The sequence below is a fragment of the Mus caroli genome, chromosome 12, assembly GCF_900094665.2.
Source record: "Mus caroli chromosome 12, CAROLI_EIJ_v1.1, whole genome shotgun sequence".
Taxonomy (NCBI): Eukaryota; Metazoa; Chordata; class Mammalia; order Rodentia; family Muridae; genus Mus; species Mus caroli.
In genome coordinates this window covers 99,027,669-99,036,422 of record NC_034581.1, presented here as the reverse complement: position 1 = coordinate 99,036,422, position 8,754 = coordinate 99,027,669, and positions in this window count along the sequence as shown.

Here is an 8,754-nt window from a genome sequence, read left to right as displayed (position 1 = left end):
GGAGGGGGAGGGGGAGAGGGAGAGGGAGAGATTGAGGATCTCTATATAGCTCAGCCTGTCCTGGAACTCACTAAGTATCTGAGGCTGGCTTTGAACTTGCAGCAATCCTCTCATTTCTGCCTCCTAAATTCTGGGATTACAGAACCAATCCCACTTTCCAGCTTCTGCTAGGTGTGTTATCACAGTGATGAGAAAGATTACTAAAATGTCTACTGAACACCTACAGTGTGCCAGTCACCAAGCTGAGGACTGGGACAGAGAGAGGGGTGCTGACCACAGACTTTGGGATGTTTCTTCCACCAAGACTTGTTGAAGGGGGAGGGGCATCAGCTGAGAACAGGGTTTTGAAGCAGGCAGTGATTTAACTGGACCTCCTGGCTCCTCTGTAGCCTGGCTGGACCCCATCATATTGTTATCATTTTGTTCTCCCTGCTGTGTCATCCTGCACGTGACACTCAGGAGGCATGAGGGTCACCATGTGGTGACCCTCCTGCGACAGCATGCTGCAAAGCCGGGCTAGCTCTGCCAGAGCAGGGGTTCTTATAATCCCATCGGTTGTCCTCATTCAACCTGGGAGGAGTTTCCCTTCCTTCTGCATTCCAGCTTCTTCCTTTCCCTGTGTTGAGTTTTCTGCCGTTGAACCTTTTTGTCAGATCAGGCCAGGCCACTGGGCCAATCAGATAGAACTACAGAAATCAGACCTCCTTCTGGAGCTAGGCACCAAGAACAGGATAAAACTATGTCAGCCATGTAAACAGACATTGGGGAAATGTCAGTCATTTCCAGTAGCATACCCTCTTTAAAAAAAAAGGGGGGGGGGCTTCTGGCCACATTAATAAAGGAGTAAAAATGAGCTTCCAAGCCGGGCGTGGTGGCGCACACCTTAATCCCAGCACTCAGGAAGCAGAGGTAGGCGGATTTCTGAGTTCAAGGCCAGCCTGGTCTACAGAGTGAGTTCCAGGACAGCCAGGGCTACACAGAGAAACCTTGTCTCAAAAAAAAAACAAAAAAAACAAAAAACAAAAAGAAAGAGCTTCCAGGGCTCATTAGCAGTTGCTAGCTCATAACCCACCTCATTTTGTTTCCACAGCAAGTAAACAGCATAGGTAAAGCCACGGTGGGACGTGGTAGCTGTTCTCACTGAGACAGAATCTGGTAGAAGCCAGCACACGGGTGGTCTCAAAGCTACAGTGCTGAAGGAGGCTTCACACCAGTCACCAGCCATCAGCCATCGCACATGGGGAGAGAGCACCATCTCCCCAGAGGTCCGTCTGATCTTAATTTAAAACCTCTGATGAACCTTCAAACAGTGGGGAAAGTGGGTCATCCTACATAGCTGATAGCTGCCATTCTGTGATCCCTCGTCATGGCAACTCTCTGCCGCTACAGGTGGGAATATGTGGGTGTGAACAGGTGTGCGTGTCCTCCCTGCAGCCCTTGGGCACCTTCCTCAGCAGCATCCTGTCGCGGCGCAATCCCTACAAGCTGCTATAACGAGAGCATTATCCAACCAAACCAGAGGGCAAACTTTCACAGCCTCAGATTCTTCTAGACTAATACTTTTATTACACTTGTTTATTCATTGTGGGAGGGGACACATGCCTGTGGTGTGAGGAGGATAACTTAGGGAATTTATCCTTGGTTCCCACCATCTACCATAGGGGACCCAGAAATCAGGCACGCCACACACTTGTCATACAGCTGGCTAATGGTAAACACAATAGGATAATTTGCATCTCTTTGGCTGTCAGGGAAGGGCTTGATGAAAATGCAAATATTTATTGAATGTGCTATCCTCCCATAACACAGGAGAGAAAACTGAGGCTCCCTGTTCGGAGCTACTGTCGACAGGTCTACATTCCTAGACACAGTATGTGTGGCTCTTTGATGTTCATGTGTCCTGTGGCCTGGGCATGGTGCTAGACACCCAGAGACTCTGAGGAGGACATGCATCTCCGTTTCTAGATAGCCTTCATCACTCCACTAAGATCGTGAAAAATGTAAGTCTTGTTCCGGGCAGCAGCTGTGGGCAGTGGCTGTCTTCCCCCACCCTCCAGATAGCTGAGCATATAGGTGGGGTTGTGGAGATCTGGAGGCTTCCGGCAGCCTTTTAAGCCCTCTGGCACAGATGTCCACCCTCTTGAGGAAGCACGTACCCAGATAACAACCATCTGCACCCTGCTTTGCAGAGCACGTCTGTGCATGCTCCGTGTGCGATCTCTGGAGACGGAGCGGGACATAAATCTGCCTGTTCAACGAGGAGAGGATATGATATAGGCTCAGATTCTCTGAGTGACTTGCCCCAGCCCTCCAGCTACTGTGAGGGCAGAAGTGAGTCACAGGCCCACGGCCAAGTCCCAGAACCTTCCTCAAACTGTCCATCCGGGCTTTGCAGGAGACAGATCCTGGCCCTGTGCATTTGAAGCTCCTCCAGGACAGCAGGCACACCTCTCCCCTTTTTCCCATGTTTTACTTTTTTTGCAAACTGTGGACAGGAGTTTTCGGGAATGTTCAGATGGGACAGCTGCAGACAATGTTCTCTTCCTAGTTCCCTTTAGCCTGGATATGCAGTCTGCATGGTGGAGAGGTATGTGGGTCAGGTCCCTGAGAGGCCCACTCTGAAGTCATGGGTGAATGACTAAGTTTATTTGGGAGATGAGCCCAGGAAGTGCAGGCCAAGCAGAGGACGGGGAAGAAGGAAAGCCAGGGAACTTGACACTGTACCAAGTGAGTTACCACTGCAGCCTGGGCCTGGGGGGTGGGTAGCCAGTAACTGCTGCAGCTTGGGCCTGGGAGGAGACAGTACCACTGCAGCCTGGGCCTGGAGGGACCAGAGTCACGCAGAGTGGTATCCCGTTTGAGAGGTCTTTCTTCCCATGTTCCATCTGTCTGTCCATCCAGGCTGCAGCCCTCCAGGGTGCCGTCTCATCCTAAACCTCCATGTTCTTCAGCTCATGCAACCCCAGCAAGCCCCAAGGTGGAGACTCCTAGCTGTTTGCAGTCGACTGCTGCTGGAATATGTTGGAAAGGCAAGTGGGGATGCCATTCACCATATGTGAGGGCATACATCCCAAGACCCAGGAAAGGGCACAATAGTTTTAGAAAGTGCCAACTTCTATATAAACTATATTCGTCCAGTACATACATACCTGCAATGAAGTTCCAGTCATGAATTAGGTACAGACTACTCCCATCAATACCAATCAAAAGAGGACAGTTGTAACAAAGTATCACAGGAATGGCAAGGGTGTCCCTGTCCCTAAAGAGTCAATACAGATATTCACACTTTTGGATTGTGACTGACCAAAGCTTCAGAAAAATGGAATAGGAGGCTCAGGGTGCTGGGTGTGGGGATTGTAGGTAGTAGGGCTTGAATAAATAATTGAGTTTGGGAAATCTTTACATTTACGGTTTTAATTTTAAATGCTTTAACGTAAAATATGCACACCACAAATTTTACCCATTTTAAAAAAAAATTGAGGTGTGATCTCATACAGCCCAGCCTCGCCTTGAACTTACAATGTGCCTTAGAATGACTTTGAACTTCTGATTCTCAGGTCAGTATCCCCTGGGTACCCGTTGAGATTACCAAACAAGTGTGGGTTACAAGTATGGGTCGCCTTCCCAGCTATAGTACGGGCTTGGACTTGAACCTAGGACTTCATGCGTGGTAGACAAGCATGCTCCGGACTGAGCCACATCCCCAACTCTCTCTGCTGACTATTTTTATGTGTACAGTTCAACAAGATGAAGACGCATGCACTACCATGGTCCCTCTGGACACTTAGGTGTGCGTTCCCATCTCACCAACCCCTGCAGCCCTGACAGCCATGGCCTACTTCTCTGTCTTTAAATTTGACTCTCCAGGTGCCTCATGTAAGTGGAACCACATGGTATCTGTCCTTTCATATCTGGCTTGGGTGGGTTAATTGCCAAAATGCGCATGCCCTGTTGCCTAGAGTTGAGGTCCCAAGACCCTTGTATTTCCGAAGACAGCAAAGTGACAGTGCTGTGTGACGAAGGTCTCAAAATTTTCATGGTGGCATTGTATGTTGGGGTGAAAAGGCTGGGTACCACCTCCATCAGAAGAGGGTCCTGAGGGAAGACACAGTTTACTTCAGTGGTCTGGGGCATGATGCAGCTGTTTAGCAGAGCAAAAGATGTAGTCCGTAAGAATGGCCAGGAGAGGTGAAGTTTCAGCAGAGACAAAAACCAAGCCCTTCAAAAACCCAGTTATGCAAATCCTCGAAGCAAGGTAAGAGGTAAGTTCAACAAAGAAAGACTTGATTTTGTTTAAAAGAAGCAGGTGTGGAGGTGCACTCTGATTCTCTCAGCACTGTCAAGGCTGAGGCAGGATGGAGCTTGGGCTTGTGGCTACTCTGTGCTGCACTGTCAGATTCTTGACTCCAAGAGAGAAAGAAAGAGCAAGAAGGAATAAAGATGGAGGAAGGGGGGAAGTGTAAAAGGATACAGGCATGTACCATATGGTCTGCAGGGATACAGCCATATACCGTGTGCACTGCAGCTCTGCATGTAGGCGAGCAGATTAAGCGTTTTCTGGGGAGAATGGATCTGAGCAGGACTGCCTTTAACATTGTCTTTTCTTAAGAATGGATAATAATGTCGATTTCTTCTGAAAATATAGCTCCTAATAGTGAAGGAAACCTCTCTCTCTATCACAATGCAATCATTCTACATTCGGCTACATACAACAGTGAACTGGATGTGTGTGTCTGTCAACAGACAGATACGGAGAGCTGGCTCAGGAGTTTGGGGGCATCTGTTGCTCTTGCTGAGGATCCAGGATCTATTCTCAGCACTCACATGGTGACTCACAACCATCCGTAACTCCAGTTTCAGGGGATCCAAAGCCACCTTCTGACCTCTGCAGGTACTACACACATGTACACATCTATATGTGCAAGCAAAACACTCATGCATATAACAAATAAATCTGAAACAAAGTTTCTAAGACAGACACAAAGATACTCATGACAACAATAAACATTGGCTAAAAGTGTGAAATACCTGCCTATCCAGTATATAATGGGTAGAGTTGAGGATGCTGCTGTCAAACAGGCGCAAGGCTCTGGATTCCAGGTTTCACTCTTAGCATGGAGTGGAGAGGAGGCAGAGGTGGAGAAGGAGGAGGAGGAGGAGGAGGACTGGGTGAGGAGAAGGAAGAAAAAGAAGTGAGGGACAGGAAGAGAGGGAAGGAAAAGAAATAGGGAGGGTAGGATAGGTATGGTGACAAGAAAGGAAGAGGAGAAAAGAGATGAGAGGGTAGGACCAGACAGGGAGGGGAGGGAAAAGAAGGCGGCAACAAGTCCAAATAGAGCAATAGTCTTTGTTCATGACTGTCCCTAGGAGAAGAGCAATGTCCACTGAGGCAAAAGAGAAGCTGAGGACATCAACCAGGGTGGGTGAGGGAGCCCCAGCTCTAGGCCCAGCTCCACATTTTCACAGGCAGTGGGTCAAAGGGAGAAGAAATCCTATGCAGGACCCATGTCCTGGGCTCAGGCCGAGTGCTGGCTCAGCATCCCCTGGCTGGTGCCCCTTGGCCAAGCTCACTGCCTCTTTGAGTGTGTGAGCTGGCCCATGGCCCTGGCTGCCACTCAGATCGGCCATCAGGAGATGCCAGATGTCCTGGTAGACACCCACTCGCTATGGCCGCCTTCCCTGGCTCTGCAGAATGAGACTGGAGGGATCTGCTTAGTCTCTGGACAGAGGGATTTTGACAGGTGAAAGTATTTGAGAAAGAAAATCCTTCTGCTGCAGAATAGATGGGGAGAATTTCTTTTAAAAAAAAATCAACCTTTCAGCTCAAGCAGGCCTTCAGTGAAATATAAGAATTTCTCTGATTATGTATCTAATATTGAGCAGAGAGGGGAGGGAGCAGATAAAAGGCGCTCCCCACTGAACTGGCTCTTGCCATTTCCCACACGCCGTGTTTATGATTATGGGTTTAGAGTATTTTCCTTCTTGTGTTTCATAAAGGACGGCATCCACTCACACGGCTCGCCCCTCTGCCCTCTTCCTGATATTTCACAGCAGAGCAGGGGGAGAAAGGATCAGCTGACCCTCGGGTGACTTTGCACTTCTGGCAAGCAGCTTGGTGAACAGACTCTGAAGCCAAGCGATTCACCAGGAGCTGGGCTCCACCACATTTTCCAGAATTCCCCTTTGCTTCAAAATGTCATTCTGTCATGGGAGAGGCAGACTGCTGAAAGAGGTGTGCATCTGTGTGTGTGTGTGTGTGTGTGTGTGTACATGGGTATGAATGCATGTGCATCTGTACATGCATATGGATATGTTCATGCAAGGGGTTGAGTGTGTAGAAGTGTGAGAGGGTGTGAGGGTAGTGGGAGACCGCTGCCGATGAGGAAAGCTAGAAGAGCAGCAGCAGGGTGGCTGAAGAGGCTGAGGTGGCTCGGAGATGGAGCTTGGTGATGGGCCATCCTGCGACCCTCACAGCACAGTTCTGGTCATGAGTCCTCTGAGCAACCTGAGAGGCAGGAGCCTTGGTACCCAACATGCATGGAGAAAACTGAGGCTTGGAGAAGCTGGAGGTGTTGACCAGAGTCTCACGTGGGGAGATCTAGCCTGAGCTGCTCACTGGCCTTGTCACAAGTACAGAGCAAAACTGATCACATACCAGGATGCTCTGTTTCCACCAAGACCCCATGTGTTCTTGCAGTTGCCAACGATGACCTCATGGGCTCACCACGCACAGGTGTTATTTGCCTACTCCTCTCTGCTCTTCATGGGCTGAGAAGTTCTTTACTGAAGACCTCGGGGTATCAGTTTTATGGCAGTCAATGGATCAGGTGCAACTAACTATGGAGGTTGATTGTTGAGATGCTGCTGTGGACACGGTCATTTGTCACAAGATCAGAGGACTCCTTAGAAGGTGGACCACAGCTCCATCAGAGCAAGAAACGGCATCCCCAGAGCTTCCTGATTCAGATTCTCTCAGAACACTTTTGGCATCACTTCAAAGTAAAGTAAGAAAAACTCATGCATGAAATCAGTTTCCTGTATGCCAAGAACATACCTGGACAGAACACACCCTGACCAGCCAAGAGCATACACTGGACACTCCAAGAGCATACCCAGTCATGCCAACATCAGTCCTCATGTCTGAAAAGCAGACTGGCCCATGAGAGGACAGCAGCCAACGGTGTCAAGTAACCATCCATATTGCCCATGCGGGGCTCCAGTTCTGACCAGAACCATTTCAACTCGTCATTTAGGCTTCTTCCAGTCCCACCCTTATTTCCTGGTCAGAGATAAGATCCTTCATGCAAGGTAATAACATTCCATCTTGTTCTATGAAAGCAAGCAATGGCAGAATCATTGCCCAGTGGTCCCTTCAATGCTTGTTCATCAAGCCCAGGAAAGAGAGGCCCCTGGCATCCCTGAGAGCTGGGTGGCCAAGGTTTCAATGCTCCCATAACTGGCTCTTTTCCAGAGAAATCTCCAGTCTGGAGAGCTGTGGGCTGTAGGGGGAATGTGAAGAACCAGTGTGTCTCTCTATGCAATGTCCAATTATGCTTCTCTGTCCAGCAGAATCCTCCAACCGTTGGCAGCTACACTAACTGCTGTCTCCTTCTAGGGACAACCCCAACATCAGTGGGGTGATCAGATTGGAGCATCTGGAATGTTGGCGGATTTCATGTGAGATTAAATTAAGAAGCACTGGCTTGACACATATCCACCAGTTGATCAACAAGGACAAAGTGTGTTCCCCTCTATCCTTAGTCAGACTTGGACTCGGGAATCTGATCACACCCTGCATAGCCTGACCTGGGAAGCTAGGACCCTAATCTGTGTTGTTGTCTCAGGAAACCAGCTGTACCCAGATGTTTGGGAAGCTGCCTGGCTCCATTCAGGGTTCAATCCTGTGCTCTAAAGGGGCATTGTGTGAAGCAGGTCCCCAGCAAGAGTTATTAATGAGTGAGGGAATGGGGACACCCTCTTAGCTAGAGGACGTTAGGGTGCATTAGGGCCACATGCTGGGGCAGCCTAAGAGTCTATTGGACTGTTGGTGGTCCGAGCTGACTCCCAGTTCTGGCCTACAGAGACCCCAGCAGCCCTTCAGATAATTATCTCCTTCCAGGGAAGGATTTCTCTCCCACCACTGTAGGGATTTGGGGCAAAGAGCCTGTGCTACTAATTGGTGTCTTCCCAATAGCCCACCCCCACCCCCTGCTGCCACATTAACGCTGTGAGGATTACATTAAGACGGTGAGGAGGTAAGACCCAGAATAAACACAAGTGCCCTCCCTAAGTGCATTCTTGCCACAAGTTAAATCGTGTGGACCCCCAGAGCCTGCTCCTGGGAGATTTAAATACTCATTCTGAAGTACAAGTGGGGGTGGGTGGAGGCTTAGTCGATTTCTACGGATCCTGACTTCCTCTGGCATCTTCTAGGGGCTTCGTTTCTGCACTGTTTGATTCCCTTTGACGATTGTCAACTTAGGTTTACTAAAAACTGGAGAAGACTTTGTTCTTCCGGGGTGTGGGGGGGAGGGGCACTGCTGGCTTGGAAACCTGAGCCAATCCCGGCTTGTCCATCTACCCTGGCACCATTTATTGCTGTGTTTCTGAACCGCTCTGGGTAATCAATTCCAGAGGCTGGAAGAGGAGAACCTTGGCAAAGGAGCCTCTCTCTTGGCCATTGCTTCAAATATTTTATGCAACTGTAGCGTTTTGATGGGGCCCAAAATTTGGACACTAGGACATCTTCATGGC